This window comes from Halichoerus grypus, chromosome 7 (assembly GCF_964656455.1).
Source record: "Halichoerus grypus chromosome 7, mHalGry1.hap1.1, whole genome shotgun sequence".
Classification (NCBI taxonomy): domain Eukaryota; kingdom Metazoa; phylum Chordata; class Mammalia; order Carnivora; family Phocidae; genus Halichoerus; species Halichoerus grypus.
Window position 1 is genome coordinate 76,838,142 of NC_135718.1, and position 21,121 is coordinate 76,859,262.

At 42.1% G+C, this 21,121-nt stretch overlaps 1 long non-coding RNA gene across 1 annotated transcript in view; it reads left to right on the forward strand.

Moving 5' to 3' along the window:
• The window catches only part of LOC118527507 (uncharacterized), a 95,799-nt gene that overhangs the window by 42,738 nt on the left and 31,940 nt on the right, over window positions 1-21,121 (forward strand). The window lies entirely within an intron of this gene.

Below are 21,121 nucleotides of genomic sequence, written 5' to 3' on the forward strand. Positions count from 1 at the left end.
TTCTGGGAAAAGCATAATTTGATCTCAGCAACGTCAGTTTATAATAGCAAACTAAAACAGAACGAGCAGGTGGGTGATAACTGCCCCAAGCCCCTCACAGTAGAGAGGACAGGCCGTTTGCCCACATCTGAACCAATGATTAGTTGGGAGACCTGGAGCTGAAACTGGTCAGCTAGCCTCCCCTGTGATAGGCGGTCTTCTGGGTCACCTGCGGTCACTGCTCAGCTTACTGTCAGGTGGAAATTTAGCAGGGGGAAGAGTCAAACGCTGCACTGTGCAGGGGTTGACTATTATTTCTTTTGTATTTAAAGATAATTACAAATATATATCATGAGTATTAAGTGAGGTCATGTATATGAAAAATGCTTTTTAGGTTGTGCAGTGTTATGCTTTATGGTTAGTTGAAAAGTATATTAAAACTGAAACTGTTTTTATTCTCAAAAAAAAAAAAGAGTTTTAATTTTCCTTTCAGGGTTTATCTGAATAGGAATTTCGGCAACTCCGATTGTAAGTTATCAGAGTCTGCTTATAGGAGGTAAAAACTGAGGAGATGAAGCCATAGACTAGACATGTAGCCAGTCCATGGGGATGGGGACCCGGGGTCATGCATGAGACTAAGTCAAGCTGCAGTCAGGCCGGAAGCTGAGGACAGGAGCCCCAAGATCAGATAGCCACCAAAGGGAGCCAAGTCAAGAACTTACTGGAAGAGCCACATCAGAGCTCAGGAAACATGAAAAGGAAAACATGTTTGGAATGTATGTCCTGCCTGGGTTTCAAGACTTCCACACACATAGAAGCTGAAGGCCAAGTTGGGTTTTCTGGCAACTAAGTTTACCTTTAATCTTTTTTTGAAAAAAGTATATTCTAACTCATCCTTCCACCAGACTACTTAATATAACATACAAATGGTTTCTTTAGTAACTTTTCTTAAAATATACATTTTATTAAAGTGTAACACATATACAAGGGTTCAGCTCATTGATTTTTTTTTTTTTTTACAAGTGAACATACCATGTAACCAGCACCCGAATCAAAAAATAAAACATTACCCACATCTGCATGCCCCTTATCAGGCATGTCCCTTCTAGGGATAACCACTATCCTGATATATCAGAGAGGGATTACTTTTTCTTGTTTTTTTTCTTTTTTTAAACTTTACAGAAATGGAATAATAAGAGTTTTATATACCGGCTTCTTTTGTTCAGTATTATGTTTCTAAAAAGCACCTACCTTGTTGCATATAGCATTGTTCTACTTAGGTTGTATGAAAACACTGTAATTTATATATCCCTTTGACTCTCGATGTACGTTTGAGTTGGTTTCAGTGTGGGGCTATCACGAATAATTCTGTCATGCACATTTTTGCATGTATTTGATGGTGACTATCTGTATGCATTTCTTCTGGGTATATTTTCACAAAACAAATCTCTGGGTCCTAGAGAATGCTCCTGTTCAATTACTAGATATCAGCAAACACTATGCTTACTTACCTAAGCATTTACCCCGACATACACCCCCACTGCGCATGTGGGGACTTCTGGGTGAGCCACCATGTCACCAGCACACGGGACTGCTTGTCTCTTTCATTTCAGTCATTCATGTAACCGTGAAAGCGTATTTTAATTGTTCCTAATTAGCATTTCCCTAACAACCTACAAACTTGAGCACCTTTTCCTGTGAGGATTGGTCATCTGAATACCTCCTTTCGAAAAGTGTCTTTTCATGTCTTTTGCTCAGTTTTTTCTATTGTGGTTATCTGACTTTTTTCCTTTTGATTCTATAGGTTTTATATATGAATATATAAATATATGTATATATTCTGCATATCTGCTTTGCAAATATTTTCTCCCATTCTGTAGCTTGTCTTTTTACTGCCTTAGTGGTATCGTTTGATGAACTTATATTCTCTTTTTTTTTTTTAAGATTTATTTATTTATTTGAGAGGGAGCCGAGGGGAGGGGCAGAGGGAGAGGGAGAGGGAGAGAAATCCTCAAGCAGACTCCCCACTGAGCATGGAGCCCAGTGCCTGGCTAGGTCCCAGGACCCTGAGATTCTGACCTGAGCTGAAACCAAGAATCTGACGCCGAACAGACTGAGCCACCCAGGTGCCCTGGTGAACTGATATTCTTCATTATAATGCAGTCTAATGTATCTCTTCTGTGGTTAGTGCTTTTTAGTGGATTTCATTTAGGAAATCTTTGCCTGCTTCAAAGCCATAAAGACATTCTTCTATATTTTAACTTAGAAGATTTATTTCTTTGTCATAGCATCTGTGCATCTGGAATCAACTTGGTTTGCCATGAGAAGTAAGAGAATTCGTTTCTGTTCACATGGATATCCACTTGACCCAGCAGCACTGATGAACACAGTCCTTTCCCTTTCCTCATGGCACGGCAGTAACCAAGTGATCATCTATGAATGGGTCTGTGTCTGATTCTCCTTTCTGCTCCATCGGTCTTGCACTGACACTGTTTTAACTGCCCTATAAAATTTTCATATCTAGTAGTGTAAGAAGACCTTGAGGTTTGTTTTTCTTCTGCAATATCATCTTACTTATTCTCAGCTCTTTGCATTTCTCACAGAAATTAGAGAGGCATTGTAGTAATTTCCACACACATGCAAACGTGCTTGGAATTTAATTGGCTTTGCATTAAATTTATAGATCGATTTGAGGGGAAAGGAAATTTTTATAATTTATAGTATTGAGTTTTATTGCCCACTAACATGATTTTAGTACCTGTTTTATTAGGCTTTCAGTTTTCTCTCAAACTTGTTTTCATTTCTCAGAAAGGCCATACTGTCCTTCCCAGGAAATTAAAAAAAAATTTTATCACTATTTTATTTTATTTTATTTTTTAAAGATTTTATTTATTTATTCATGAGAGACAGAGAGAGAGACAGAGGCAGAGGGAGAAGCAGGCTCCCCGCGGAGCAGGGAGCCTGATGCGGGACTCGATCCCAGGACCCTGGGATCATGACCTGAGCCGAAGGCAGACGCTTAACCGACTGAGCCACCCAGGCGTCCCTTTATCACTATTTTATTAATGTACGCTTTTTCTGATTGCACCAATAATCATTATTTAATGTACAAAAATCTTTCAGTTATAAAAAAGAGGAGAGAAAAATCAATAATTCATTCATGATCTTAACCATCTAAATATCAAGCATATATGCCATAAGATGGAGATATTGTATATATTCTTATGTAGCTTTCATTGTCTCTTAACAATATTTCAGTGAGATATTATCTCACGTGAAAAAATTTCCATTTAAATGTGATTTTTAAAATAACTAAGTAGTATTATCCCAATGTACTGACATCAAATAAACTATGTAACAAAGCCCCTATTATTGGTAATTCAGGCTTTTTCCAGATTTGTTTCTATTCTGAGTCATACCGGAGCAAACATTCTTGTAAATAAATATTTGCGTTTATGCCTGACTACCAAGACTCTCTGAAAATATTGGGGTTCCTCAGGCCGGGTGTCCTTGTAAGAAGGACGTCATCTTTCAACCCTATGTGGCCACTCCTGATGTACCACCAGGATGCCCAGGGAAGACAAGTGACCTGGAGGTCCACCTTCTTCCTTGAGGTCACCCACCTATGAGATCCTGGGAGCAGACAGTGGGGGGCCCAAGCCGGTGTTGCCGGTCCCCGTGTCCCTCCGCGGGAAAGCTTCCGTACCGATGGGCAAGAACAGCACGCTCTGCAAGGCCATCGAGGGCATCTGGAAAACAACCCAGTCCGCCATTTCTCCTATCTTCACTAACACCCAAGGGTGGTAAACCCATTTGATGGTTTTCCCCAGGAATATACAATGCATTTCCCCAAAGGCACTCGGAAGCTTCAGAAGCGGTATACACCGTGCCACGGAGAGCTTTTGGGAGACATTACTTTCCAGTAAGTTCTTCTCTAGTGAGTTTCTCATATTATAGGAACATCCTCCCCGACCCCCACCCCCGCCCACACTTCCTGCTTCTTTCTGCCTCTCCTCCTTTATCTGTGAGGAAAAAGCAGTGAGAAGGGCAAAGAGAGTGGATGAGCCAGAGACTAGGGCAGCTGTGGTCAAGTATGTCTGGCTTTGCATGGAAACTGCTTCTCATCTCTGTGGGAGTTTGATTCTTGATTTTAGAAGTTACTGTCTGGGACACCTGGATGGCTCAGTCCCTGAAGCGGCCGCCTCTTGATTTCTGCTCAGGTCATGATCTCAGGGTCATGGGATTGAGCCCTGGGTCTGCCTCAATGCTCAGTGGGGAGTCTGCTTGAGGATTCTCTCTCTTCCTTTGCCCCTCTTCCAGCTAGCATGCTTTCTCTCTCTAAAATAATAAATCTTTAAAAAAAAAAAAGTTACTCTCTGATTGCTCTTCTGCAGGGCCAGATGACTAGGCTCCTTATCCATTCAGGGTTACTCTTTGGGCAGGATTTATCATTTAGCTATATTGCATTCCAAAAAATTATTCCAGAAGGGTCTGTCTGCAATGGCATATAGATTTAATGCCTGTATCAACGTGCCTTAATTGGTAATGGGTAACGAGAGAACTAGGTGGAGAGACAGACTCCTGGACTAGAAGGAAAGAATGCTTGGAGAGTTGGTCAGTATTCACTAAGGATGTGTGTTGGGCGGAAGTCTATTTCTCATTCTGGGTCATGTATTCTTATGGCTCACAGTGCTAAATTAAAGAAGACATGGGAGGTTGATGATAATGACCATTACAAAACATCTAGAAGTAAAAGTTAGTTGGAAAATATTGGCAGGGAGTTCCCAATGGGCACCTTGGCTGGATGAACCTAATAATGTTCCCTTGAACCAAAGTGTTTCTCACGCCTTGAGGGACCTTTCTCCCCACCCTAAATATATGTCCTTAAATTGCCCTTAATGTCTTCATGGCTTCACTCTCACCTTTACCCCTCCTAGTCTTCTCCCCTCCAGGAAGTTTCTTTTTTTACTTTCAACAAGTACATTTAGAGGGAGGAATTGCAAACAATAATAATTTAATTCAGTGCAACTTATTGAATGCTCAGTTCAGCTGAAGTCAACCAAAATCTTCTAATTATACATTTTTAAATTTACAAACTCACTGATTCACACAAGGCACATAGACTAGCAAAACCACGTTAACTCTTCCCACCACTGAGGGATCGCGTTATTTGCTAAATAGGGTCACTTCACACTTTGAAGCAAGTAGCCTTATGTATACAAGATTTTGAAGCTTCACTTGTTCTTAAGTAGAAGCCTTTCTATGAGGAGAGTGCTTGTCATACACTAGATACTGGAAAAGCAAAGATGAGTAAGGAAACAGTCATTTCCCTTGAAGTTATCATAATATACGCTGGTTATTTCAAAATAGGCTATGAATAATACTATGATAAAAGCCGTCAACAGGGGCACCACTTATGAAGAACCATGAGGGTCTGAGATTTTGGCCTCCTTGCAAGCTAACACTTTAGTCCAACAGTTTCATGGAAGCTTCCAGAAGACACCAGACTTCTGGGTCAAAGATAAAGAACTGTGTTATGACACTAACATGAATGTCAGGTTTGTATCACTTCCCCTTGCCCAGCTATTCCCACAAGGGTGACACAGAGGGATCTGGGTGGATGCTGCATGAACAGGGGGCTTGCTTCAGAGCCGAGGTCCCTCGAGGTCAGGGACCCTGAATCTTTCCCACTACACAATCAGCCATAAGTTCTTCAGATGGAGACGTTATATCTATCTTCCAAGGCTCCTTGTTATATATGCATCTTGGAAAAGATAGCCCGAAACAGAAGCACAGCTAGTGCTTCTCTCGCAAGGCATTTATTTATTTATTTATTTATTTATTTATTTATTTATAAAGGATTTTTATTTATTTATTTGACAGACATAGACACAGTGAGAGCAGGAACACAAGCAGGGGGAGTGGGAGAGGGAGAAGCAGGCTTCCCGTGGAGCAGGGAGCCCAATGCGGGACTCGATCCCAGGACCCTGGGATGGAGCCCAATGTGGGGCTCGATCCCAGGACCCTGGGATCATGACCTGAGCCAAAGGCAGATGCTTAACTACTGAGCCACCCAGGCGCCCCTCTCTTGCAAGACATTTAGAACCACAAGAATGCCTTAGAGAATTAGCTCTGCCTGGAAATCAAGGAAGGCTTCCTGGAGGAGTTGTCTAACTTAGAGAATAAGTGGGAGGTGACCAGGTGGAGAAGTAGGAGGGAAGACACCCGAGAGAGTGGAAACTCGGGGAGCAAAGACCTGGAGACAGAAGGAGGGAAGGGCAAGGGTAATTTGGAATTACTAGAAAGGAAAATATTATTCTCTGCTTCAAAGATTTAACCAAATTTTGATCATCATTTCAATTTATTTTTTCTATAAGTTGATGTCATTGTGATCACAGTGATGTTTGTGACAAATCATTGAGCTGCGGGTGGGGGTGGGGGGACAATCTGCTGGGATAAATACATTTTGCCTCCCGGAGCCACACAGGATGAATGCCCCTCCACCCACCCAAGTTATGTGGGAAATGCAGTGGCTAACTGAGGACAGCTCCCTCCCTGTGGCCTCAGAGCCTTCGGGTCTTTCAGCACCTCCCACATGAGTCGTGGTTTCTAAATCCTTCACCATCTGGATCTTCTTTTCTCTGGGCCATATCCTGGGACACCACTCTAAAAGTGTCCTGCAGAACTGGACAGAATTTTTGAGTCCCGAGCCCATCCTGTAAACTCCCAAGGATCTGAATGACTGAATCTATTGTTTTTCTTGTTCTGCTAGAATTCGTGTTGCCAAAGCAACCAACTGAGCAGTGAAGGTATCATCCTCCCAGCCCCAGTAGTATTCGATGTTGCTCTCAGACTGACCTGGCCCAGGAAGGTGCTGACCAGTTTGGAGAAAAGAACTCTTGGTCGTCTAACGATCCTTCCTGAATTGGGGCCAGAGGACCCTCAGCATCAACAGAATGGGGAGGGGGAGCGTTATGACATTAAAATGCAGATTCCTGGGCACTGCCCTTAACAAATCAGTCTCCCAGCAAGAGGGCCTGGGAAATCTGCATTTGTAACAGACTTTTACTCACTCAAATATTCCCATGAGCTCAAATATTTAAAAAATTCCTGCTTAAGAAGGTCCTTTAGAAATGCTTTCTGTCCTGAAGGAGTTACTAGACGCATAGCCAGTCACTTTCCATTTCCCCGGAGGAATTTCCCACTTACCCCTGCCAGTGTCCCTTCAACACCTCTCCAGGGAGGAAGAAGTCAATCTCTTCATCTCACAATTACAAGTGTAGATTGTGTCCTTTTGTCTTGCGGGTGACTTCCACAAGTGACCCAGGAGTGCAACCCACACGTTTGCAGCTCCGAAGTGATAATTCTCAGAAGAGGGTGCAAACAGGTTGTTAGGCTCAGGATGAGGTGAGTGTGAGTCACACAAGTAAACACGACTCGGATGTGCTTGAATGTCTACGGAAGAATACCATCAAGCAGTGATGGGCACACCAAAAACTATGCCTCACGGCAAGAACCATGAAGGAAATACATGGGGTACGGTGAAAGAAGAAATACAAAATGAATTGGGTTTATTTCCCTTCAAAGGGAAAGAGAAAGATATCTTGGGGATCCCCACAAAGGAAACCCACTCGATCTGTGGCAAATAAAAAGGCAGGCAAAGACATGTGCCCTGAAATAAACATATTATAGTTGATTACATTTGATACATTGTGTTTTTGGTCCTCCCACTATTTCTCTAGGTGAGATAAATTACAGCTGTTTCATAGATGAAGAAATCGAGAATAGGAGGGTTTAAGTTATTTATTTGTTCCACAAACATTTATGGGGCACCCCTCCAGGCACGACATCGGGGTCCCATAATGGGTCAGCAGCTGGCCTCTGACTTCAGGATGCAGGCTTCCTGGGATGTCTGCCATCAAATTGCTCATAGTATGGTTACAAAACGTACAAATGTGAGCATGTAAGTTACAGTGCAATTTAAATGTAAGTACAATGCACTGCATAAACCAAAATAAGAATTATCCCCCCAAAAGTACACGGTGAATTCCCAAAGGAATTGTATGGATTAGAAATGCCAGTGTCCGTGGTTTAGAGGGTTAGAAAAGGCTTCTTTCAGAAGTACGGACTTAAGATGGGCTTCTGTTTATTTATTTATTTTTAAAGATTTTATTTATTTATTTGACAGAGAGACACAGCGAGGGAGGGAACACAAGCAGGGGGAGAGGGAGAGGGAGAAGCAGGCTTCCCGCGGAGCAGGGAGCCCGATGCAGGGCTCGATTCCAGGACCCTGGGATCATGACTTGAGCTGAAGGCAGACGCTTAACGACTGAGCCACCCAGGCACCTCTGGGCCCTCAAATATTAATAGAATTTTAGTGAGGGTCTCAAGGATAGAGGGCATTTGCTCTGAGTTAATGTGGGAAGTTTAAAATGCAAACAAACCCCTGATTACACATTAAAAATACCAGTTCTCTCAATCAAGCAATAGGTATTTATTGAAGATTTACAGTGTGCACAACTTTGCAAATCACTGGGTTCCGGGGCTCCAACATCATAATGACAACCAAGCCCTTATTAAAGAATTTCCAACCCAGTTGGGCTGAAAAGATATAAAATTATAAAATGATCAGTGAAGAGACCGAACCTCATGGTGGGGTTATGACATAGACCATTCAGCTGTCTACATGAAGGAATATAATAAATGAAGAGGTAGTGGTTGTTTAGATAGTAAGAGCCAAAGGAATTAGAAGTAAGTAAATTTGACTTCTCGGTGATGTTAGAAGTTCCAGGAAGACTAAACACTGGGGCAAATTTGTGTGTGTGTGTGTGTGTGTGTGTGTGTGTGTGTGTGTGTGTGCACAATTGTATTTTTCCAGGAAAGACAGCCCCAAGGCTGTGTTTTAGTTTTTCCCTATTGTTTTGTAGTAAATTACTTCCTGAAATTGCAAGGGGAAATGTGTGTGATATTTTGTCCCTCCTTTGAAGAGTACAGATTTCTATTAATTTTTTATTTCTCAGAGCTTTGCACTATAATTTTCATTTCTTTTTTCCTGGGGCTGTACATTTTAACTTCCAACTTGATTCAAGCTACAGTGAAAAAATCTTAGAATGGAATTTTTGTGTTATGAGTATTTTTATAGTGTTTTTCCCCCAGGCATATAGTTTAAAATCTTTTTCTTCTATTAAAGTATCTGAAACACATATGACAAATTGCTGATATTTGTTACACTTACGTAGCGAGTACGTAAATGCTTTATTATTGTATTGTATCGTGCAGTGTTGTGTTATAGTTATATGTACCTTATCTATACGATAACGTACATAAAATATATAGGGTCTTGTATTATATTTACATTTTTCAAAGTAGAAACAAAATTCTTGCCCAGTTACAGCACTCTCAAATTTTTGGCATCAGGACCACAATCCAAAATCCAGCATCAAACAGTGCGGCAAACCCCAGAAAAATCTAAATGCAACACAGCAAGAGGGAGGAAAGGGATAAGATTAGCTTGGACTGACAGTTACAAAACTGTCTTAATATAAAAGGAAAAGCAAAGCTCTAACTTCGGTTTAACAGAAACAAGTTGTGTACAGATAAGATGCACCAGCCAGAGAACAAGAGGAAGAAAGAGTATAATTCCTTATTTTTCGCTCTCTCTCTTCCTTACCTTTCTCTAAGGCTTCCAAGACATAAGGCTTAGACCCTCAAAGGGGTATTTCTGTCTCAACTTCAGAAACGCCTTTAGGAACTCAAGAAACGAGGTAACTGGCTCTCTGCATAATAGTTTGGGGGCACAGCCTCCGTGGGCATGTCTCTCGAACTTTTTCACACATAGGTTCTCCTCTTTTTTGAGCAACTGGACCTGGACTGCCCTCCGAGGTTTCCATTTTTGGAAGTTTTGTGTTTGGAGGACAGTGAACTTTTTTTTTTAAATAAACTTTTCTTTTTTTTTTTTTTTTTTTACAACAGATTTACAGAAAAACTGAGAAGATCTTGCAGGAAGTTCCCATATACCTAATGCCCAGTTTCTCGTATTATTAACAAGTATGGCACATTTGTATAGATAATGAAGCAATATTCACACATTAGTATTAACTGAAGTCCATGTTTTATTCATATTTCTTTAGTTTTCATCTACTGTCTCTATTCGGTTCCAGGATCCCGCCCAGAACACCATACCACCTTTAGTTATGTGTCTCCAGTCGCTCCTCTGGGCTGTGGCAGTTTATCAGGATTTCCTGGTGTTTTGATGACCTTGACAGTTTTGAGGAAAGCTAGTGAGGTGTTTTGTAGGATGTCCCTCACTTGGGATTTGTCTGATGCTATCTTCTGATTAGACTGGGCTTATGGATTTGGCGAAGGAAGATCACATAGGTGAAGTGCCCTTTTGATCACGTCATATCCGGGTTACATGCTATCAGCATGCTTAATGACTTTGATGTTGACTTTGATCACCTGGCTGAGGTAGTGTTTGTCCAGTTTCTCCACTGTAAAGTTACTTTTACCCCCCGTATTTCCATACCCTTCTCTTTGCAAGGAAGTTACCATGTGCAGCTCACACAGAAGAATTAGGGAGCATCTACACCAATTATTTGGAATTTTTCTGCACAGAGGAGTTGTCTGTTCTCCTCTAGTTATTTTTATTCAACCATTTGTTATATCAGTGGACTCGTGGATATTTATTTATTTATTTATTTATTTATTTTAGTATTTATTTATTTATTTATTTACTACTTTGGGTTATAATCCAATTCTCTGTTATTTTGTCACTCAAGTTGTTCCACCTTTGGGCATTGGGAGCCCTTTATTGGTTCCTGCTGGTCATATATTTTTACATAAGTATGACTATTTCTGCAAACACTTTAAATTCAAATACTAGGAGGCTAGTCCACTGATTACAAAACTTATTCTTAAGCCTAACTCACAAATGGTAAATCTTCATATTCTATTTATACTTTAGTATTACTTTTCCAGGGTTGAAAATTACTTATGTTAACAATCAGGGGCCACAGAAGAAGGGCCTGAGGAAGACGCGGGCCAACAACACCAAGGCCATGAGTGTGCAGACTATCAAGCTCCCAAAGCCCACAGAGGTCAAGCCCACCATGCAAAGGGTGTCAGCCACAGGCTCAATGAACTTGCCGACATTGCCCACCCCAAGCTTGGGCAGCATGCTCATGAAGCTCATGCTCACATCCCAGGAATCTCGGGCTCTGCTGGCCAAAATATGGGGGCTCAGATCAAAACTGAAGCTGCACTGTAGCTCTGGCCCAGTTCCAGCTCCAGCTCCAGCTCAAGAAGGTGCCCAGGCCTCCGCCAAGCCTCCCAAATAGAGGACTCTGTCTGCTGATGTGAGGACGAAGGACTAGGGTGACCCTGGCCTGCTGTCTACATGGGGCTGGTATCCTCCTGTGGCATTTTATGAATAAGCCTAAGGCAAGATCTATCAACAAAGGAAGGGAAGAAGGGAGGAAGAGAGGAAGGAGGAGAAGGTGGGAGGGAGGGAGGATGGAAGGAAGGAAGGAAGAAAGGAAGGAAGGAAGGAAGGAAGGAAGGAAGGAAGGAAGGAAGGAAGGAAGGAAGGAAGGAAAAGAAACCAGAGTTATTCTGTTAAGATGAGGTTACCTATAAGATGAACTGAGGTGGTCAGGATCCCATGGTCCTGGGATTGAGTCCCACATCGGGCTCCCTGATCCTTGGGAGCCTGCTTCTCTCTCTGTCTCTCATGAATGAATAAATAAATAAAATCTTTTTTTAAAAAAAAAAGATGAACTGATGTTACCTTCCAGGTGAATTGAAGTTACCATGTCAACAGGTTGCAGTTTCTGGGTTGACAATTGAAAACTTTAATGCAGCTATCAATCAAAAGTTGGAACCAGCATGCAAAACGGAGGGCTACATAATTCCAAGATGAGTCTTTTTGAGCCCCCCACACAGAGAAATGCTAACCTTCCCAAACACACACACACACACATTCTTTTTGGATAATTATGAAGATAATGGAAGATTCCAAGTTAATATTCATCGCAAGAGGTTAGTTTTTTCAACCCTTCCTCTGGGTTCATATCTTTCTTAACTTCTTTCAGATATGTCACATGATGTGGTTAGATGCTACCCTGACTCCTACCAAGGTTGTTTTATTAGCCGATTGGATTTTAAAAAGCTATTTCATGTCAGAGTATATTCTACAGTCATTTTAATGACAAAGATGTGTCATCTCCTTTTAACTTTTCCTAATTATTTTTTTTCCTTTGCCTCTACATTCTGTGAGAATTTAATTTTCTTTCCCATGAAATGGATCTGATTTTTTCTTTGTAATCAGAGTATCTTAAATTAAATGCTCATTATAAACTTCCCTTGCCCCAACTGCCTTATGAGTTTTTTTTGGTATAACAGCCACTTTTCTTTTTTTTTTTTAATTTTTTTTATTGTTATGTTAATCCCCATACATTACCTCATTAGTTTTAGATATAGTGTTCCATGATTCATTGTTTGTGCATAACACCCAGTGCTCCATGCAGAACGTGCCCTCCTCAATACCCATCACCAGGCTAACCCATCCTCCCACCCCCTTCCCCTCTAGAACCCTCAGTTTGTTTTTCAGAGTCCATCATCTCTCATGGTTCTTCTTCCCCTCCGATTTCCCCCCCTTCATTCTTCCCCTCCTGCTACATTCTTCTTCTTCTTTTCTTTCTTAACATATATTGCATTATTTGTTTCAGAGGTACAGATCTGAGATTCAACAGTCTTGCACAATTCACAGTGCTTACCAGAGCACATACCCTCCCCAGTGTCCATCACCCAGTCACCCCATCCCTCCCACCCCACCCCCCACTCCAGCAACCCTCAGTTTGTTTCCTGAGATTAAGAATTCCTCATATCAGTGAGGTCATATGATACATGTCTTTCTCTGTTTGACTTATTTCGCTCAGCATAATACCCTCCAGTTCCATCCACGTCGTTGCAAATGGCAAGATCTCATTCCTTTTGATGGCTGCATAATATTCCATTGTATATATATACCACCTCTTCTTTATCCATTCATCTGTTGATGGACATCTTGGCTCTTTCCACAGTTTGGCTATTGTGGACATTGCTGCTATAAACATCGGGGTGCACGTACCCTTTCGGGTCCCTACTTTTGTATCTTTGGGGTAAATACCCAGTAGTGCAATTGCTGGATCATATGGTAGCTCTATTTTCAACTTTTTGAGGAACCTCCATACTGTTTTCCAGAGTGGCTGCACCAGCTTGCATTCCCACCAACAGTGTAGGAGGGTTCCCCTTTCTCCGCATCCCCGCCAACATCTGTCATTTCCTAACTTGTTAATTTTAGCCATTCTGACTGGTGTGAGGTGGTATCTCATTGAGGTTTTGATTTGGATTTCTCTGGGGGCAATTTGGAGCATGGGTTCAAGTAGGGTGACCCCGGAGGCTGGCTGACCAGCATTTCTGAGGATTTTGTCTAGAACATTGGTGATTAGAGTCCAAAGAAGTTGATAATGGGACAAAGAGCAAGGAAGTGGTTAAAAACATGTGAGTAAGTCACAGTGACCAGCATAGGTGATAGATAGGATGTGGAAAATAGGAGAAAAAGGGGAGGATGCTTGAATTTTGCAGCTGAAAGCATTCCTCAGCAGGGTAGAACAGACAGCTGGGATGTTTCTTTGTTGTGTTACCATTTCCAGTTTCCCAGAGAGCCTAATCTACAAAGATGTGTCCAGGAACATTGGGCTGTTGTTCGAGGAGTGAGTTTTCTGTTAATTTATCACTGCCTCTGTCACTGGTCTTAGCCATTTCCTAACCCCAATCTACATGAAAAAAGGCTTAGACCAAGAAAGACAGTAATGGCAAGAAAATTTCTACCTGAACTTCGCTGAAGTGTGTCTGTGAACTCCTGGGAAGGAAGGAGGTGAGGTCACCTCAAATGATGCTGTCTACCACTCTATGCTCCATGACAAGTCGCCAAGAGACACAGAGGGCTGCCCCCCACACATATCTATTTGGGTATTCTCCATTTGAGCGGCCAGAGAAAACTATTCCTTGAGGAAAGAGGAAGGAGGGAGAATTTATCTGCCCAGATTCCTCTCGATTGATGTTCCCCAATGGTCAACTTTCTCCCCACAAGGAGATAATGCCCCTGGACTTCTGGGTGTGTCAATCCAGCCCTTCCAGTGACCCCCCTGGGATGCTAGATCCCAAACCCCCATAGGTGCTGTTCTGTGCTGGAAATGGTGACCAGAACCAGAAACTCCCAAGCGTGCAAGTGGTCAGTCTGGGCTGAGCGAGCACACTCAGGGCAAGGTACGGGTTGGCCTTGGGAACAGAACGGGGGACACAAGCAGAGTTTAGGGTTCTGTACTGATAGCTCGGGTCCCAGGAGATAGGTGGAGATGAAGGAGTCTGAAGGGATGTGTAAGATCCAGGGGCTTTATTCACATCATCGAATCCTCACGGCCGATACACATCTTACATGTTAGGTTCTGTGTACTGGCCTACGCCATTCTGCTAGGAATGCAGCGAGATTTGGGAGGAACTTCTGCTCGAACTTGGCAGGCTTGGACGAAGGTCTCCCCCACCTGACTTTTGGCATCACGAGGTGAGTCCCTGTCTGCTTTGCTCCCCCTACTGCATTTCCACAGATGGGCACAGTGTCCGCCTCATCATATGTATTCAGTCAGTACTGCTCAGATGAATTTAGGAAATAAGGCGCTCCATTAGCAGGAAAGCAATATTACCTATGCAATTCTTCTCAACTTTCCTGTTGTGTAATTATTCAAAATCACAGGACTCCAGACACCTTTGAGTGCTGAAAAATATAGTTTAAAAAGAAAAAAAAAAAGAGTTTCAGTTATGTACACCTTGATCTTTCATTGGTAGGAATACTCTTCTCACCTGAATATGTTAGTTATGAAGAAGTGCTCACTGAAAGCAGACTGGAATCCTCATCTCACCAGTTAGAAACAACTTATTTAAATTTTAAAAATAAAACAGCTAGCTTTCTTATCTCAAATGTTAGATTCTAAGCAGTAACCTTAACTCCCATGCAGTGATCAGTCACCAAGATGGTATAAAACTCTTTGAAGTATAGCACTAAGTAAGGTATTAAGCCCCAATAGCTTCGAAAATCTGTAATATTACAGATATTTTGTTTTTTCCATCTTTGACTGCTATAGTTAGGTTTTCATTTTGATGATGTTTTGGTGAAAATTGATCATGGGAACATTATTCAATAACACAGCAGCTTGAATAATATATATGTCTGCCAATAATCTATATATTCTGAGTCTAATATCAAACAAGAAAAGGAAGATAAAGTATAAATTGGCTTTGCAGTTGCATGGCTTTTTCCCCCCAGAAATTGACAAGCTGATACTAACATTTATGTGGAAATACAAAAGACCCTAAATAGCCAAAGCAATCTTTAAAAAAGAAGAACAATGTTGAATATGCATATTTTCTTATTTCAAAACATACTGTGATAAAGTTGGGTAGTACTGGCATTAGGATAAATATATAGATTGGTGGAATAGAATTAAGAAACAGTATGTACACCCTTGCACTTATCATCAATTGATTTTTGACAAAAGTGCCAAGGCAACTCAAAGGTGAAAGAATCATGTTCTCAATAAAGGGTACTGAGACCACTGGATCTCCATGTGCAAATATATCAAATTGGACTCCTCTGTCACGCCATATCCCAAAATTAACTCAAAATAGAACAGAGACCTACATGCAAGATATAAAACTATGAGATCCTTAGAGGAAAACATAGAAACAAGTCTTTGTGACCTTGGGTTACACAATGGGTTCTTAGATAAAATATCAAAAGCACAAATGACAAGAGAAGGAAACAGACAAAGTGAACTGCACTAAAATTAAAAACTTTCATGCTGCAAATGATGCTGTTAAGAAAGTGAAAAGACAGCCCACATAATAGGAGAAATATTGGAGATCATGTACCTGATAAGTAACTCACAGCCACACAATGTAAAGAGCTCTTATAATTCAATAATAAAAAGACAAGCAGATGAAAAATTGTAGTGGATTTGCATAGACATCTCTCCAAAGAAGATGTACAAACAGCCAACACACTCATAAAAACATTTTCAACATTCTTAGTCATTAAGGAATTGCAAATCAAAACCGCAGTGAGATACCACTTCACATCCACTTAGGCTAGCTCTAATCAAAAAGACAGACAGTAACAAGTGTTAGGGATAATGTGGGGAGATTGGGACTGTAACCTTGGCTGCAGAGTGCTGTGCAGACCAGTTTACCATATAATCCAGCAATTCTGCTTACTTCTAGGTATATACCCGAGAGAAAGAGAGAAAGGAAAACATATGTCTGCAGAAAACTAGCGCATGCGTGTTCGTAGTAGTGTTATTCCTAATCGCCCCGGAGTGCGAACAATGCAAATGTTCATCAACTGATAAATAAAGTGATACATCCACACAGTGGACTATCATGCATCCATAAAAAGGAATGAAGTGCTAATACATAGTACAACATGATGAACCTTGAAAATAATATGTCAGGTGAAAACAGCCAGTCACGAGAGGCAACATATTACATGATTGACCTGATGTACCATGTCCACAATACAGACAGGAAATCGATTAGTGCTTCCCTAGGGCTGAGGGGGAGGAAATGAGGACTCACTGCTAATGAGTATGGGTTTTGTGGGGAGGTGACGAAAATGTTCTAAATTTAGATTATGGTAATAGCTGCACAACTCTGTGAATCTACTGGAAAAAAATAAACTATACATTTTAAATGGGTGGATTGTACGGGGGCTTTCTGGGGAGGAGGGAATATTTAATTTTTCTGAACCTCGGTTTCATTATTTGTAGAATACTTAGTTTACAGCTTTTTGTGGGAATGAAACGGTGTTTGTAAAGTGCCCAGATGAGGACATGGCACTTGGGAAGGTGCCCAGCAATGTTTACTGTCCAAGGAGGTGATTTTAACCCTTTTTCCACATGGATTTTAAAAGATTTATTTATCTATTTGAGAGAGAGAGAGAGAGAGAGAGAATTCGAGCGTGTGGGGAGGTGAGGGGCAGAGGGAGAGGGAGAGAATCCTCAATTCATTACTGGAGAAATATGTTAGGAGTTCAGATTTTTGCACTGAGCCTCTGAGTTACACTCGCAGGCATGAGAACAGTCCTCTAAAATTTAAATGTACCCTGCCAGGTGATTCATGCACACTCACTGCCACCAAGGTTAAATTAAATGACAAGGTCAAAATGCTCTGCCTGACATTCTGAGCTATTTGCAGAAACAAGAGAATGCAGACCATGTGCCCTCAGGATGTGATTTTAGGCACCTGGCTTGTTTTGCCCACTAGATAGCAAGCTTCCAAGCAGTGGAAACTCTGGCCAGTATCTTCCTTTGTATACCCACGCGGTAGGAATGCTCTGGCCAGTGTGGGTGCTTCATAGAAGACACTAGCTGCCTGGTGGTACAGGAAAATTAGCCTCCTGTGATGGCTTCAGTTCATGTCCAGCGGACACCGTCCATTTTTGAGTCGGTAATGGCTATTTTGCAATCCATTTCTCAGAAAAATGAAACTTGAGATTTCCTAAGTTCCTCTGTGAACATCAAATAGCTCCTTACTAAGTCAAAGCTATAAAATCAGAGATACAAAATCAGGATGGTTTCACCCAGCGATGGATTTGACTTGATTCTTCTTGACTGTAACTCTCAACAAATGTGTATGTGCCTTATTTGCAGAGGCACTGCCTTTAAAATATACCTTTTGTGGGGGCGCCTGGGTGGCTCAGTCGGTTAAACACCCACCTTCGGCTCAGGTCATGATCTCAGGATCCTGGGATCGAGTCCTGCGTCGGGCTCCCCCCTCATCGGGGAGTCTGCTTCTCCCTCTGCCTCTCTCTCTCACAAAAATAAATAAAATCTTTAAAAAAAATAAAATAAAATCTACCTTTTGTGGAAGAAAAAGAATAATCCCACATAATTCCAATGCCCACTACCTGGAGATAATCATCTTTAAGTTTTTGTGAATAGCTATTCACATCTGTATAGAGATACATTTAGATGTGGAAGGACACACGTTTGATGTCATTTTCTTGAGAAGCCTTTTCCCGATCTTCTACCCCACCTCATTCTAGATTAAGTTTCTCTGTTATACCAATTCATAGCACATGTGCTTTTTCTTGATATTCCTTATTAGAGAATACATTATTTAGTTAATTACCATAGATGTTTCCTGTTATATATTTTCACCCTGAGGAGTGTCTATCCTACTCGTTACTGTACCCCTAGAATTTGAGTACCAGGGATATCGTTGGATACCTATTCAACACACACTCTTGAATTAACAAACTAACATTATAGGGTTCTGTATGCGTGTGTATGGGCGCGTGCTTCTAAAGCCAGTTAGCTGCCGCCTCAATCACTGTGTCAAGGGCAATCGTGAAAGAACCACGTGGACACAAAGAACAGCACGTTAGCGCTCATTAGGAACCACTGCGTTTTGTCGATTTGAAGCGGAGTAGAGAATTCCCACACGTGCGCACTCGTGCACACATGCACGGTGGATGTAAAGGGATAGGAGGTTCCTGGCTGAACTGAGCCTGGTCTGGTCACCTTTGCTAAGTGCCAGTTGGGAGCCTTCTCCAGGTAGGGGCATTTACTGCTCATCTAACACTAGATCTCATACCATGCTGGCACTCAGTAAAAGCTCCCTAGGCTTCCAGCGAGGGTGTGACTAAGCGTTCCTACAAATGACATTGCTCATGACTTAGGAATCTCTCTAGGGTATAAAAACTCAGTCTGCATTGTCAGCAGAAAGATGCGTGAATGGGCACAAACTTTGTCTTCTTGGAACCTCCATTTCTTCTTAAAATGGGGCTAGGGCACCTGGGTGGCTCATTTGTTAAGCGACCGACTCTTGATTTTGGCTCAGGTCATGATCTCGGGGTCCTGGGATCAAGCGTGGGAGTCTGTTTGAGATTCTCTCTCTCCCTCTCTCCCCACTTGTGCTCTCTCTCTCTCAAATAAATAAATCTTTAAAAAAAATGAGGGTAATAACACATGCCTCAAAGTTGGAGAATAAAATGCACCAGTGAAAATAAAAGTAGAAAGGGTACTTACACGGACCAGTTGATAATACTCTGTAAACGGAAGCGTGAGACCATCTCAAACCCCCGAGCCTCTGAGACCCTCTACCCCATCCCCATTCCCCATGGGAGACCATCTCGGTAAACTTCCCTATTCAAGCGCTGGTTTTTATGGCCAGGAAGGAAGCTTTTACTGTTGTCATCTGGATCCTGGATCTTTATCCAGAGCAAACTAGCTCTAGGATATGCAAGTCTGGCCGCATTATATATGCTCCCCCCCTCTGACGCTGAACACATCGGAAAGCCTTTAAGATTGCTACTCTCAGACAGTTAACTTGCTGCTACTGTGTCTGCTCTTTGGGCTGTGCGGGGATTAAAACCTGCACCTTTTTTGGAATGTTTGTAGTGCTGAGCAGTGCACTTTTGTGAGCGAAGCCAGGCATATAAAACCATATGTTATATGAGTGACGTGGAATAGTTTTAAACCTGCAGAGACAGAAAACAGAGTGGTGGTTTCCAGAGGCTCGAGGGAGGGGAGAATGAGCAGCAGCTTCTGAATGGATGCAGAAGTTTTCTTGGGAGTAGTGAAATGTTTTGGAACTAGAAGGAGGTGGTTGGTGGCACAACACGGAGTATGCCATGTGCCACTGAATTGTATACTTCAAAATGGGCCATATTGTGCTGTGTGAATTTCACCTCAATTAATAGCAAGGTGGCAGATGTGGGTGGAGGGGAGGAAGGGACTTTCCAAATTCCAAGTTGTTAAGAAAGTCCTTTCTCGGTGGAAAAATGAGTAAGGTATGATGCATAGGAAGAGTCAAGAGCTGGAGGAGTAGAGTAAACACCCCAGAGCAGAGTACAACCTGCACTACACAGACTTGGCAGGATGGGTGTAGACAGCGCCGCGTGGAGTGCCCTTCCCGCACGGATTCAGGATTCTGCCAATCCAGCAAATGGTCTTCGTGGGCCCTCCAAGGTGCAATCAAGCCCATGGATTGCTTCTTGCTTCCTGTTGCTGGAATCTCAGCTCTACCACGGCAGAGTCCTGGGATATTGCATTAACCTTTTAGTGAAAAGCCTGGAATGGTGCCCGGCTCAAAAATCGTAGTTGTTCAGTAAATAGTTGCTGAGACAAAATCCTCTAGCACCTTCTTTTCTCCATCCAGTGTGAAGTTTGAACACAGTCCTTTGCTAACAGCCCTGTCTGCTCTTACCTAAGACAAGAGTAGAAAGAGTCACCTCCTCGTGCTGTGGTTAAGGAATCCAAGCTCTTCCTCCCCGGCCGCGGCCGAGGGGCCAGACTGCCTCTCTCGCCAGCTATCTTCACACTTTGAATCAGACCTTCTCTGCTGGGGCAATAGCACGGTAGGGGTGCACCCTCGGAGGAGCGGGGAGCCTGGGTCTTTGCTTAGAAATTGTGAAAACCTTACCAGTACTGGTCAAAAGTCCTGGTGGTCTTCCCTAGCCACAGTGACAGAAAATTCCAGGGGCTTCGTGCAACTTCATTGCTAAACTTCTTGTCTCTTCTGCAGGGTGAATGAAACCATGATTCAGCCATTACCAGTAGGCACTGGGTCATTTATCTGGAAGCAAAAATGAACCTGTAGGGGTCCAAAGGCAAAGCTCAAGACAATTCTATTGAGTCTGCCAAGTCCTATGACCCAAACGAACCAATAAATGGGGTAAAACTTCTAGAGATGCTCTACGGGCTGCCCCAGGTCTGTTTATCACCAGAGAAATATTTCAGATACTGGCTACGAACCTAAGAGAATGAACAAAATACAGATTTCTGCCCTCATTAGTTAATCTGTGAGCAGTGGAGATTTTGTCGAGCTTTTATTTAAAATAGAAAATCATAAATGCCATTATAAGGGAAGCTAAGAATAACTTCTGTGCCTTAGCCTCTCTCCTCCCACTGGTGTGTATTTGCAAAGGGCAGTTCCTTGCCTTGCGGTCTTTTGGTATCACAGTTACAGAAGGTAGTTGGTAGTATGCAGATTCCCAGGCACAACACTGGACTTACTGAAACATCTCTAGGAGCGGAAGCTGCAAATA